The 15,400-nt window shown below is 38.5% G+C and overlaps 1 long non-coding RNA gene across 2 annotated transcripts in view; it reads right to left on the bottom strand.

Annotated features, from left to right (window-relative positions):
* LOC133258254 (uncharacterized) overlaps positions 1–14,838 on the bottom strand; it is a 45,004-nt gene extending 30,166 nt beyond the window's left edge. The window contains exon 1 of one of the 2 annotated variants that reach the window (XR_009739884.1): positions 14,483–14,838. This is a non-coding gene — a long non-coding RNA (uncharacterized LOC133258254). The remainder of the gene's footprint in view (positions 1–14,482) is intronic. The other variant, XR_009739883.1, reaches the window with a different exon arrangement.
* Between the last annotated feature and the right edge of the window lie 562 nt (positions 14,839–15,400).

Here is a 15,400-nt window from a genome sequence, read left to right as displayed (position 1 = left end):
GACACTTGCTCCTTGGAAGAAAAGCTATGACCAACCTAGACAGCATATTGAAAAGGAGAGACATTACTTTGCCAACAAAGGTCCGTCTAGTTAAAGCTATGGTTTTTCCAGTAGTCATGTATGGGTGTGAGAGTTGGACTATAAAGAAAACTGAGCACCAAAGAATTGATGCTTTTGAACTGTGGTGTTGGAGAAGACTCTTGAGAGTCCCTTGGACTGCAAAGAGATCCAAGCAGTCCATCCTAAAGGCAATCAGTCCTGAATATTCATTGGAAGGACTGATGCTGAAGCTAAAGCTCCAATTCTTTGGCCACCTGATATGAAGAACTGGCTCATTGGAAAAGACCCTGATGCTGGGAAAGATTGAAGGCAGGAGGAAAAGGGGACAAGAGAGGGTGAGATGGCTGGATGGCATCACCAACTCGATGGACATGAGTTTGAGCAAGCTCCGGGAGTTGGTGATGGACGGGGAGGCCTGGTGTGCTGCAATTCATGGGGTCACAAAGAGTCAGGCACGACTGAGTGACTGAACTGAAACTGATATGTGCTAACATTTTTCACATCTAAGGATTAAACTTTAGGAATCTCAATTTTATATAATAGGAAAGGAAACTGAGTATAAGTAGAGATAGATGAAAGGACCGTTAGATTTAGCTACATGCTATAAGAATTTCTTGTCAGGAAAAGGTTTCCTATCTACTATACTCTATCAGTGGTTTTGCAGTTTATTAGAAGTACTGCAGTTAAGTCACACCAGTTTGGGGTTGTTTTGCCAACAGCATAAACATCTAATTGTAAAAACCCCGTGTTTATAAAAATACATTTTCCAAAAGGGGAAAAAAGTTCTTTGGTTAAGTGTATGTGTACTACTTCTCTACATGGAACACTGACATGAATTTAATCTTCTGTTTCACTTCAAACATTATTTTTCTTTAAGGGTTTCTTTAAAATTAGCTATGTGGTCTGTATATACCATCCAAGTTCACTGGGTCAAAAGTTAACAGTATGGGGTCATCAAGTAAATTAAATGTTAACAGCAAAAATTAAAGGACTTAAATTAAAAACATAGGGCCTAATCCTATGATGAAGAAAAGTAAGGAAAAAGTGTTCCCATAAGAGCCATAAACTGTTCACCTATTTAAAATAAATTACTTCTTCAGAGCTGCCTTAAAAAGTTAATTTGTTTAAAACACGTAAGCATTTCTTTGCCAAAAGAGAACATGAGGCATTTTATTCTCCTTATTTCCCTATATATTTCTTCTATAAGAAATAATTTTTTACATATTAATAATAGAAATGTAGTATGAAGCCGAACTGGTCACATGGCCTCAGTCATATCTCCTAGACCTCAGAGAGTTCTAATTTGACTTCTGTTTACTAGAAATGAGTAAGAAATGAATGTCAATAGATTCTTGTCCCCCTCAACTTCTAGGAAAAGGTTCTTCCCAAGTCAAGAAAGCCTCTGAGAAAGCCATGAAATTTTTTTACTCATCGTAAAGTTTACTTATCGTGTGTGCCTACTCAGTCGTGTCTGACTCTTTGCGACCCCATGGACTGTAGCCCACCAGGTTCCTCTGTCCATGGGATTTTCCAGACAAAAATACTGAAATAGGTTGCTGTTTCCTCCTCCAGGGAATCTTCCTGATCCAGGGATTAAACCCACATCTCCTGTGTCTCCTGCAGTTTCTTTACCACTTCACTCAATGTGAAGTTTATTTATTAAATCTCTTCAATTTTTCTTTGACACAGAGTCAAGAATATACCCATTTTTATTATTTACCAGTCCTTTGTATTATTTAAACTGTTCCTCAAATACACACATTTTAATGGCTAGACAAAAAGTTTACCAACCCCTGTATATTTCAGGCCATATATGGTATAAGATCTACCATTTGGGGTGTCACTTTTTAAGATGGGCTCTGTTAAACTGGAGAATAACCAGAAAAGGAAACCAAGAGTATGAAGTGTTTAAAATCATAAGCCACTAAAGAAACTAAGGATGTTTGGAGAGTAGAGGTTCAGTTGTCCTCATGGTTGAAAACACTAATGGTCGTACTTAAGGGGTTATCACATATAGATGGGAGTGAATTTGTTCTCAGCGGCTCCAGGGGGCAATTACAAATAGGTGTGCTTTAACTAATAAAAGTCTATGATTCCAAACATGAATAGGCTAACTTTCCTTTACTATGAAAATTTAAATTATTTTAAAACAATATTTCAGAACACTATATTTAATATATCATCTGAGGTCAACACTTTCACACTAATTATTTAGAAGGTAGATAACTGAAACAAATGGGTTTATCCCTTTCCAAGTAGCCTTATTGTAATGGGTTGGGAGCAGGGTAATTCATACTTCTTTAATAAATATTACCACTAATAACTGTCAGTTCAGTCACTCAGTTGTGTCCGACTCTTTGCGACCCCATGAATTGCAGCATGCCAGCCCTCCCTGTCCATCACCAACTCCCGGAGTTTACTCAAACTCATGTCCATCGAGTCAGTGATGCCATCCAGCCATCTCATCCTCTGTCGTCCCCTTCTCCTCCTGCCCCCAATCCCTCCCAGCATCAGGGTCTTGTCCAATGAGTCAACTCTTCACATGAGGTGGCCAAAGTATTGGAGTTTCAGCTTTAGCATCATTCCTTCAATGAACACCCAGGACTGATCTCCTTTAGAATGGACTGGTTGGATCTCCTTGCAGTCCAAGGGACTCTCAAGAGTCTTCTCCAACACCACAGTTCAAAAGCATCAATTCTTCGGCGCTCAACTTTCTTCACAGTCCAACTCTCATATCCGTACATGACCACTGGAAAAACCATAGCCTTGACTAGACAGACCTTTGTTAGAAAAGTAATGTCTCTGCTTTTGAATATGCTATCTAGGTTGGTTAGAACTGTCCTTCCAAGGAGTAAGCGTCTTTTAATTTCATGGCTGCAGTCACCATCTGCAGTGACTTTGGAGCCCAAACAAATAAAGTCTGAAACTGTTTCTACTGTTTCCCCATCTATTTCCCATGAAGTGATGGGACCAGATGCCATGATCTTCGTTTTCTGAATGTTGAGCTTTAAGCCAACTTTTTCACTCTCCTCTTTCACTTTCATCAAGAGGCTCTTTATTTCTTCTTCACTTTCTGCCATAAGGGTGGTGTCATCTGCATATCTGAGGTTATCGATATTTCTCCAGGCAATCTTGATTCCAGCTTGTGCTTCATCCAGCCAGCATTTCTCATGATGTACTCTGCATATAAGTTAAATAAGCAGGGTGACAATATACAGCCTTGACATACTCCTTTTCCTATTTGGAACCAGTCTGTTGTTCCATGTCCAGTTCTAACTATTGCTTTCTGACCTGCATATAGGTTTCTCAAGAGGCAGGTCAGGTGGTCTAGTATTCCCATCTCTCCAAGAATTTTCCACAGTTTATTGTGATCCACACAGTCAAAGGCTTTGAATAGTCAATAAAGCAGAAATAGATGTTTTTCTGGAATTCTCTTGCTTTTTCAATGATCCAGTGGATGTTGGCAATTTGATCTTTGGTTCCTCTGCCTTTTCTAAAACCAGCTTGAACATCTGGAAGTTCACAGTTCATGTACTGCTGAAGCCTGGCTTGGAGAATTTTAAGCATTACTTTACTAGCGTGTGAGATGAGTGCAAGTGTGTGGTAGTTTGAGCATCCTTTGGCATTGCCTTTCTTTGGGATTAGAATGAAAACTGACCTTTTCCAGTCCTGTGGCCACTGCTGAGTTTTCCAAATTTGCTGGCATATTGAGTCCAGCACTTTCACAGCATCGTCTTTCAGGATTTGAAATAGCTCAACTGGGATTCCATCACCTTCACTAGCTTTGTTCGTAGTGATGCTTTCTAAGGCCCACTTGACTTCACATTCCAGGATGTCTGGCTCTAGGTGAGTGATCACACCATAGTGATTATCTGGGTCATGAAGATCCTTTTTGTACAGTTCTTCCATGTATTCTTGCCACCTCTTCTTAATATCTTCTGCTTCTGTTAGATCCATACCACTTCTGTATGGACATGCCATTCCTTTATCGAGCCCATCTTTGCATGAAATGTTCCCTTGGTATCTCTAATTTTCTTGAATGAATTTTAATTCAGTCCTACAATCTGCGGCCAAGAATACAGAAGCAAAACAATTTCTCATGTAGGGAAAAATCCTAACAGAATCAGAGTTGAAAATATGTATGCATCTGTCCTAAGCCACTTTCAGAAACTAGGGCTCAAAACCATGCAAAGCAAATTTCCCCAAACAGAAGTATATCTCCTGATCCATGTGTAAATTTTCTCCCATATAACTAACATGGATATACTCTAAAAAGAAACTACTCTAAAAGTAGTTTCTGTTTTTTTTTTTTTTTTTGCCTTTGATGACTTTTAAAGGGTCCTCCCCAAATATTTATGTATAATAAAGTACTTATAAACTGATACCTAATTAACTAAAGCATATACTTATGAACCATTTAAGTACCTTCTGAGGAGGACTGTATCATTGTTTAATCAATTTAGTTACAGGGAAAGACTATCAAAGTTACTTCACAGAACAAAAATATTATCAATATCTGAAATAAAAAACATACTTGCATTTTAAAAAGGGAATGTAAATGGGTGAATATGTGGGAAGAACTCATCACATTGCCAACAAATTTCAGTGAATGTTGTACAGGTTTATGACTGGAGAACTAGATGCTATATCTAATGAAACAGGTGTTGTCCATTTTGAGGTCTGACACTTCACAGACCTAAAAAAAAGACAAACAGTACTTTCAATGAATTCGTTAAACAAAAAAGTACAGAAAATTACCTAGATTTGGTATTTTTACCAATATATACAATATTTTTATCAATGTATGTATATATACAAATATATATACACTCATCTGATTAGAGGCTTAATTTAAAATTTCCAGGTAAATATTAAATTTGAAAAATTAAAAGCTAATAGTAGAAACTAAATAGCCATGGATAGATATATGACACAGATAAGAAACATTTTCAAAGTAGCCATTATTGTTAAGCCTTATTCTCTTTTCTTTTTTTTATGAACTTTTTATTTTGTATTGAAGTATAGCCAGTTAACAGTACTGTGACAGTTTTAAGTCAACAGTGAAAGGACTCAGCCATACAGATACATTTCTCCATTCTCCCCCACCGCACCCCATCTAGGCTGCCACATAACATTGAGCCGAGTTCCATGTGCTATACAATAAACCTTATTCTTTTTGCCTTATTATAATTCTTCTAGTTTACTAGTTATAATATTCCTAACATTTTTTAGGGAAAAATTCCTAAGCATAGCTATTTTTAGCATGTTTTAAATATATGATAATCATCAAGTACAAAACAGTCTTAGAACACTTTGTCCATAAGAGTTACTCAAAAAACATCAATTTATTTCAATTAGAAAACAGACTTCAGGATGGACATGTGCACACTACTATATTTAAAATGGATAACCAACGACAACCCACTGTATAGCACAGGGAACTCTACTCAACTCTGCTATGTTTATGGCAGCATAGATGGGAGGGGAGTTTGGGGAAGGATGGATCGTGTATGGCTGAGTCCCTTCACTGTTCACCTGAACTATCACAGCACTGTTAATTGGCTATACCCCAATACAAAATAAAAGGTTAAAAATAAAAATAAATTTAAAATAGAGCTTTTACAATCAATATAGAACAAATATTTAATATTTTATATCCTTACCATTTTAACTCACAGATTAGAAGAAGACACAGAACATAAGAGAGTAAAAAAAAAGGTAATTCTCAATTTGTTCAGGTGGCAGAATAATTGGTGCTAAGTACCATTCATTCCCATTAATCTTTATTAGGAGACACAAGAGACCTGGGTTCAATCCCTGGATCAGGAAGATCCCCTGGAGTTGGAAATAGCAACCCACTCCAGTATTCCTGCCTGAAAAAAATCCATGGACAGAGGAGCCTGGCGGGCCACCATCCATGGGTTTGCAGAGTTGGACACGACTGAGTGAGTAAGCAGAACTGTGCTGCAGACACAGACAAGGACATGGTCTAGGCTGTCACGAAATTCTCAGAACCAGGAACTACATCTCCACCTGTGCATACTCACTACCACAGCCACATATCAACAAAGTCACTGTTTACATATAGCATTCAATATTTTCCTATTTGCTGCTTTAACAATTACCATAAATTTAGTGGCTTAAAACAACAGAAATGTATTATTTTTACAGTTTCAGAAGTCAGAAGTCCCAAATGGGTCTCAGTGGGCTAAAATCAAGGTGTAGATAGAGCCTCTAAGGAAGAAATTTGGAGCCTCTCTGGAGCCTCTAAGGAAGAATCTGTTTTCTTGGCTTTTCCAGCTTCTAGAGGTTGCCTTCATCCCTTGGCTTGTGGCCTGCTGCTATCTTCAAAGCCAGCAATGGCTGGTTGAGTCTCTCCCATCTTACCACTCTGACACTGACTATTCTGCTTCCCTCTTCCACATCTAGAAAAACTGTGGAATTATATTGGGTCTACTCAGATAATTCAGGATAATCTATTTTTAGGTCATGTGAGTAGCAACCTTAATTCTGTCTGCAACTTGAATACCCCTTGCCACATAACAACATATTCACAGATTCTAGGGATTAAGATGTGGACTTCTTTTGGAGAACTAGTATCCTGCCAACCATATAAATGAACCATTTTCCTCTGCTTTTCTTCAGGAACTCCATCGACCATCATCTAACTCTAATAAAATTACATGCAAACAGTTCACACGTGCACACAATTCCAGAGACGGGGGGCCCTGCAATTATAAACATATTCTGAACGTTTAAGAATCACTGGACTAGCTCATAGAATATCCATGTTCCAGAGAAGGATCGTTTGATAGTATCAAAATGCCAAATTTTAGACTGGCATTTTAACGTGTATATTTTTAACTTTGATCAGAAAACCTTGATATGGGTTGAAAGTTTTTTCTTGTATTTCCCCTCTATGTATTTTTTAAAAGTAGTTCTAATCATCCTAATTACACCTCTACATCTTGCACTTATAAACAGTTTTCCAGTTGGTATGCATCATTTTGTGATGATGCTAATAGTAAATCCAGTCATTTCCCCACAATTTACTTAATAATCTTACTACTATTGGACATTCCAACCCAATCCTCCCTTTCTGCTACTTAGTACTATATTTAATATTCTTGGCATCTTCCTGTATAGATCTTTTCCCATAGTTCAGATTTATTTCATCTAGATTCCTGAAATTCGAATTTCTGGCAGGAAGATGAATATTTCTATCACCCTTTTTATTATTGCTAAATTACTTTTCAAAAGGCCTGCTTTAACTTACATTGCCACCAGCCTTTCCTCACTCATACCATCAATATGAGGGGTTTTTTAAATGGCTTTTGTGCACTGAAAAGAATATTCAGACGTCATTTAAATTCTTATCAAAGTTATGAATTAAAAAACTTAGTTCTTCCTTGACTTTTAAATTCAACTTGAAGCTCTGGTTAGTCTTTGTAAATTTTACCAGCAATCACTTTCAAGGAGGCTTTTAAAGGTCTCTTAAATATTTAGCTTTTAGAATTTTATAACTTCTATAACTTCTGCTTTCCTTAAGTACTTAAAGCTGGATTAATAAACAAAACCTCTCCAAGAACTTATTTAAAAAAGAAAAACAAGAAAAACCTGTATTTATTTTTCTTCTTTCGCTGTGTATTTGTTAACCGTTCTGTTTTTCTTTAGACCTCTTATTAACCCTTTATCTGCTTTATATGTTAAAAAATATTTTTTGATTTGTCATGTGTCTTTACCATTTATAGCAAAATTTTTCCTGTGTATATACATTTTTTGTGTAGCTAACAATGTTCTCCAAGATTCTGTGTTGAACCTTTCTATCATTCTACATACCTCCTGCAGTGATCTCATTCAATCCCACAGTTTAAACTACCATCTACAACTACAATTAGTCAAGTTGTAGTAAATAGATAAAATACTAGTAAATCTACAGATAAGAGCGCACACCAGAACTTCCCCTAAAGTTCCAGACTTCCAAATCAAAACACCAATCCTAATATCCAGTTATCTCTCCAGAGGATGAGAGGATTGTACTTAACCCAGAGGCATATAAAAATCAACATTTCACACGTCAAAATCCATCAAACCTGTTCTGTTTTTTCCTATCTCAGGAAATGGTACACCAGAAACCAAGAAGCCCTACTACCATGCTTCCTTCTCTCTCTCCTCCATATACAAAGGCTCCTAAACCTCTCTAGTCTTAGCTTCAACTTTCTCCATCCTAGCTTACTCTGCTTTACCATATGGGCATTGAATTTACTGGTCCTTTTGGCACAGGACATTAACATATGCTCCTTTTTTTCCAATTTTTTGGCCTACCTAATTCCTAAGTCTCAGTTTAACTGTCCCTCCTTTGAAAGTGTTAGTTGCTCAGTTGTGTCTGACTCTTTGAAACCCCATGGACTGTAGCCCACCAGGCTTCTCTGTCCATGGGATTCTCCAGGCAAGAATACTGGAGTGGGTTGCCATTCCCTTCTCCAGGGGATCTTCCTGACCCAGGGATCAAACCCCAGTCTCCTGCATTGCAGGCAGATTCTTAACCATCTGAGCCACCAGGGAAGCCACCCCCCCCGCCACCCTGCCCACTTAGAAAGGCCTTATAACTCCAGTGTTAAGTCCCTGTTGTGTATGCTTTCATAGCATCCTATATTTTTCATGGCATCCTGTACTTATCACAGTGGTAATTTGTATGATTATTAACGTAATCCTCTTTTCTCTTAGTAGACTACACCACAGAGAGAGGAACTGTGGCTGTTTTTCTCACCCCTAGATGCTCAGGACCTTAAATAATACATAACACAGTGTTAAGTCGCTCAGTCGTGTCTGACTCTTTGTGACCCCATGGACTATTGCCCACCAGGCTCCTCTATTCATGGAATTCTCCAGGCAAGAACACTGGAGTGGGTGGCCATTCCCTTCTCCAGGGCATCTTCATGACACAGGGTCAAACCTGGGTCTCCTGCACTACAGGTGGATTCTTTCCTGACTGAGCCACCAGGAAAGCCCTACATAACAAGAATAGATGCTAAACACTTACCTGTAAATAGTTACACATTAAAACTGGAGAAGTAAATCCAGTTTTGTTTATACTTCATTTCACCATCATTTCTAATCTGTGCTTCAAGTACTTTTTATCTCTTGCCTGGATACTACTGATACCATAGCCTCTGTAGGACTTTCTATCACTGCTCTTGCACTTTCTAATCTGTTCTCCAGTACCCTTGTTAAAGTGAATTTCTAAAATATAAATCTGATATTACCTATTGGTTTCAGATTTTTCAGTTGCATCAATATAAAAGTGACATGTAAGGAATGGTGCTGCTGCTGCTAAGTCGCTTCAGTCGTGTCCGACTCTGTGCGACCCCAGAGATGGCAGCCCACCAGGCTCCCCGTCCCTGGGATTCTCCAGGCAAGAACACAGGAGTGGGTTGCGATTTCCTTCTCCAATGCATGAAAGGGAAAAGTGAAAGTGAAGTCGCTCAGTCGTGTCCGTCTCTAGCAACCCCATGAACTGCAGCCCACCAGGCTCCTCCTTCCATGGGATTTTCCAAGCAAGAGTACTGGGGTGGGGTACCATTGCCTTCTCCGGTAAGGAATGGTAGAATCTACTAAATGATAATGTAGCAGAGAAATTCAGAATGAGATTGTAAAACTAACATAGTAACTCAGATGCTTCTTACATGTTAAGTGGAAAAAGACAAAACTATTTCACATTGTGACCTTATAAAATTATATTTATAGACATTTATTAAGGGAACATGAAAATTGCATGTGAATTGCGATTTGACTTTATTCAGAACTTTATAAATTGCTATATCTTCTCAGTTATAATAAATTTAAAATTAAGCCCATGTTATTAACAGATACATATATTAGTATATGCATATTTTAATGTACATATACACATATATATTTCCTAACTCTGTCTCCTAAAAGGTCCAAGAAGCAGCAATGAACCTAACCTTGGTCTCTAAGACCATCTTCACTTAGAGGAAACAGGGTTATTTAGAGAAAAAGCTAACTCCAGGGTTATGGCAGGAGCTAGAATTGAAACATCTTACTATACCGGAAAGCAAGTAAGTATTCCCAGAAAATGATGTAGGCACACCACAAAGGCATGCTGCTGCTGCTGCTGCTAAGTCATTTCAGTCGCGTCTGACTCTGTGTGACCCCAGAGACGGCAGCCCACCAGGCTCCCCCGTCCCTGGGATTCCCCAGGCAAGAACACTGGAGTGGGTTGCCATTTCCTTCTCCAATGCATGAAAGTGAAAAGTGAAAGTGAAGTCGCTCAGTAGTATCCAACCCTCAGTGACCCCATGGATTGCAGCCTACCAGGTTCCTCTGTCCATGGGATTCTCTAGGCAGGAATACTGGAGTGGGGTGCCATTGCCTTCTCCACCACAAAGGCATAGGACCCAGAATAAAGGTGCTCCCACTAGCTGAATCTAGGACAATTCAAACACCAAAACTAATTAAATACAGACTTTAAAATAGAGGTGAAAGGTCATGATGTGTGTGACTTACCTTGAAATGGTTCAGAAAAAAATGTACAAAATATACACATACAAATATAGATAGAACACAAGGAAACAAAATACAGAAGTGGAAAAACACAGGAATTCATAAGTTAATTGCAGATAATAAACAGAGGAGAAGAAAGGGCCCTCTGTTTGCAGTAGAATGCTGTGGACTGACTGGTCAGTATCAAAGGACTTAACAGATTTGTTGAATCATCTTACAACCATCATTGTAAAACTATATTGGCAGTAACATATCCTAAATTTAAATGGGAACTTTGATGAGTAAGATGTATCTTCAAGTATTTTCCGACAGATTGCTTATTTGCCAGGAAGAAAAAAAAAAAAACCAATAAACCAAACATTGGAAAATTCTAGCCACATAAAGACCAGATAATCAAAATAAACATCATCAGTGAGGGACATATGGCTATCACATGCTTCCAGAAGTGGTACTCAGAAGGACGCAATATCACCTGTGCCATAGTCTAGTTAAGAATGCAAAACCTCAATTTAACTTAATGAGGATGCATCAGACAAAAACAAAATAAGGAATGTTCACTCTAAAAGGAGGGTGGAGGGAGAAACTATATTCTTTAAGAATGTCAAAGTCATAAAAGATAAAGAAAGGCTGTGAGAGTGTTCCAGTAAAAGAAGCTAGAATCAAGACCCACTAAATGTAGTACCTGACCTCAGATTGGCTCCTATATTGAAGGCGGAAGTGCTACAAGGACCAACCTACAAAATGCCTGTATCAATGGTAGATTGAAGTATTTTTTCAATGTAAATTTATGAAGTTGATAGGAAATACAAGTATTTAGGGATCAAGGGCCAAGATGTATGTAACTTAACCTCAAATGGTTCAGAAAAAAATTGCATATAAAGAAACATATATATTTGGAGAGAGACAGAGAATTTGCAAAAGAGAAGTAAATGATACCAGTGTTCTCTGAACTATTTCTATTTTTGCAACTTTTTGTAAATTTGAAATCATTTCCAAGTAAAAAAAGTTTTTAAAAAAAAAAAAAGTCCACCTCAGAAAAACAAGACCAACAGGAAAATAAAAGCTATTTATGTAGCTTTTACATCTGTGCAATTTGCATCTATGCAAATTGTTTTTAAAACACCACCAGAGTATACTGAGTTTTCAGTTTACTGTTCACAGTGTTTTAAGAGGCTTCATTCTTCCTTAAAAGATGAACAGACCTGTAACTTTCACAGTTTATCTAAATAAGCTAATATGTTGAAGCCAACATTCCGTCAGTTGCAGCTTAGGCTTAAGAAACAGCAGGAGAGAAAAAAAAAAAAAAGCATTGAAATTACAAGACCTCTGCTCTCCACACTACCCATATTTACCATTCATTTGCTGGTGATTGCATGGCAGTTTCCAAAGTAAAACCTCAAATTTTAAATTATGACTTCAGTTTTATGACAAGTCAAGAAGAGTACGCAGAGAAACAAACTAGGTGGGTGGAAAGGGGTGGGCGTAGGTTGGCTAACTCTTCACTGTATTGAAGATGAAAGAAAGCTGCAAACTTCCGCCCCAATTGAGTCCCTAAATAATTGAGTCCATTCTTCTCATCAAGTGTATCACTGTGTGAAGTATTAAAGTTCAAGGAAGGTGTTCTTAACTAGTTTTTTACCTGTAAATCTGAAGATCTGAAGTAAAAGTGCTTTTTTTTTGCTTTCAAGTTCAGTTCGGGAATTTGCACCCCCTTGTGGTCAAACATAAAATTATTCATTTTCAAAACCATTTTTTTTTTTTCCCCGTTTGGTTTTTTTTTGTTCAGGCATAAGAACCAAGTTACTTGATTTTGTTTTCTCCCATGTTAGTGAATCAAGAAACTTTAATGAAGGATTTTAAAATCCTTTTTTGTTAAATAGGATCTGAAACAAACAGGACTTAATTCTTCTAAAAGTGACCTCTATATAAACTTTAGTCTGTGCAAAATGGAGACAATAATTACACCTACCTCATGAGTTACTATGAAGATTCAAGGAGAAAATGGATATACATGCTTAGCTGACAAACAGTACCTAGTAGGTACTCAATAAATGTTGTTATTTATTAATATCAGCACTTTAGAATTCTCCTGACAGAATAAATCTTAAAAGTGGATGGACTGGATAAAAATTGTACCAATTCATGATGTTCTAGTACAGTCTTGCAAATGAGTTCCCCCAAATATACCACGTATCCAGACTGCAGCTAGTTGATTCTCTCCACAGGTATATTGTTAAATTACAAACAATATGTATTTATCTCTAGATGATATAAATTTGGATGGTTTTTATAGAGTGGCCTGATTTTCCCCCTTTTCTCCCTTTAATAATTAGAGCAGTAAAACTATTCCATTTTCATAGGTTACTCTTATGGAATGGCAAAACAAATTAACATCTTTATTCATCTGACAGAAATTATCACTCCATTTGGCAAAAATAATTTGCCTGGCTGATTTATCATTTTAAGAGGCTCTTGAACGCAAATGCTAATTCCTAATGGCCCTAACTGTAATCTGGTCTTTGAAACACCTCTAAAGAAACCATCTTCAAAGATTAGTGTTAATGACTGACCCACAACAATAGCTAACATTTACTAATATACCATGCACTGTTCAAATACCTTTAATATATTAGCTCATTCACATCCTTAAAACAACTGGATGAAGTATTAGCATTAATCCTTTTACAAAAGATCAAATGGAGAAAAAAGTAACTCTTGTAGGGTCACAAACCTAGTAAATAACAGATGAACTCCAACCCAAGCAGTTTGGTTCCAGAGTTCATTCACTTAACCAGTGCACAAAAAGTACCATAGAGATGTAAGTCACATACTATGCAGCCATGATACTACTTGATGATGTCAAATTATTAAATTATTAAAATCCATTTCTCTTCTGATTGTACCTCAGTAACGCAAACCATGCTACCTTCTCCCATTTCCTTCCTTCTTAGTACTTGAGGCATTTTCACACTCGTCTAATTTTAACTCTCACAATGATGTATGTCTTTGTATACTCAAAACATTTATGATTCATCACAAGTTGTTTTACAATAAAAACTAGGAAAAGGTGTAACAATGCCCCAGATTTTTAACTGTTGGATTCTTTAGAGAATTCATAATAACTTGGGATCAGGAAAAAAGCAACCAGTTTTAAAATAATCTTAAAATGTAATCATTTAAGATCAAAGGGAGTCTTTTTTTTTAATCTTAACTAGCCTGGCAACAGGTGAAATAATTCTCTCAAGCAAATGAATAGTTAAAAGGTTTTTAAAGAAGGTATTTAATATTGACAGCTTATCATCTTTTACCGTCCTACCACAGTGCCCAGTTTTTTTGACATTGGATAGATCTGCCGAGGTCTTGTGCTTCTGTTTAGTAGTTTTAAGACTTTGAGGAGAGTTTCTTAATCTGAATCTCAGGTATCCTCTTGTGTAAAATAAAGATAATGCCTACTTCACAGATCTGTTGTGGGCAATAAACATGATCATTCCGTAAAGCGTTTAGTTAGCACCATGGCAGCCCAGAGTAGTCAATACAATGTATCTAGTTGTTATTACTTTACCAATGCGTGGCACAATAGAAACCCATCTTTGCTAGATTAAGCTCCCTTACCAACCTTTGAAAAAAAAAATCCCACTAAGTGATCCCCAAAACTGCCCATAACCCATTCACCTTTCCAAACTCCGGCAGAATGCTTAAGAACGAGAAGACAGTGAGAGACTAGATTCAATCAAATGTTGCACAGCAAGGTAGAGAATGACCCGGCCTCCAGAATCTGACAGATGCGGGCGGACTCGTTCACGTGCTTGCTACCTGTGCTACCTTAGGGAAATTACTTAAACTCTTTGGGCCTTGGTTTCCTGGTCTGCAAACGGAAAATAGTAACAGTACCTACCTCACAAAGTTGTTTTGAGGCTTAAGTGCGATAGCTCCCGTAAAGCGATGACTTACAGCAAGAGCTCTGCAAACAGGCGGGGCTGCTCTAAAGTACACGTGTATCCATACACACGCTCCCAGACACATTCCGTTGTTAGGAGTTTAGACCCTGGCAATAAGCTGTTTCTCTTTTCACCTAAGCTGTACCCCTGTTTGTTTTCGTCGAACAGTATAATAAATGTCTACCGACTGATAATATCACCCATGGACCCTCAGGCCCACAGTCCCCACGGCCCCTCCAGCCCCGCGGCTGAGCACAGGAGCTGCACGCACGCGCAGGAAAAGAGGTAGGACTACCGCGGCTGAGGAAGCGAAGGGAGATCGGCGACCACGCGAGGATTCTGCGCATGTTCAAGGCGAGGGGGTAGGAGTAGGAGTTTGCGCATGAGCAGAAGTGTCGGGAAAGCTAGCGCAGTGGGGGTTAGGAGGCGGTATTGACAGCTGTGGAAGTAGCCCGCGTTCCCGGCATGCCCCGGGGCGGCGGGGTTGGCTCTAACGAATTTGAATGAGGAGCCTCAGCGCTTTCGGCGCCATTTTCGAGTGATGCCTGATCTCATCAATCTAGCGGGAGAGACGGAGTAACCTGTCCGAGACTACAGCGCCTTTAAGACTCGGCCGAAAAATCACTAAAAAAATCCCAAAAATTTACTTAGAGCAAAGGGCACTTGGCGGAGCCTCGTCAGGGTTGGCGCAGCGGGTAAGAGCCTGTAGAAGTAGCAGAGCGGGACTCGGGAGGTGGCAGTGGTGGGACCGGCAGGCGGTGGGGGGTGCAGGGAGTGGGGCAGTGGGTCCCCTTCATTTTAATCGCAAAAAAAGTGCAAGGAGATAGGGTTGGGGGGTAATTGGGTTGTCTGAGTGGGCGGCGGCGGGCGGGATG

This window comes from Bos javanicus, chromosome 12 (assembly GCF_032452875.1).
Source record: "Bos javanicus breed banteng chromosome 12, ARS-OSU_banteng_1.0, whole genome shotgun sequence".
Taxonomy (NCBI): domain Eukaryota; kingdom Metazoa; phylum Chordata; class Mammalia; order Artiodactyla; family Bovidae; genus Bos; species Bos javanicus.
Note: the sequence above shows the minus strand (reverse complement) of the source record. Positions and strands in the feature narration are given on the sequence as shown.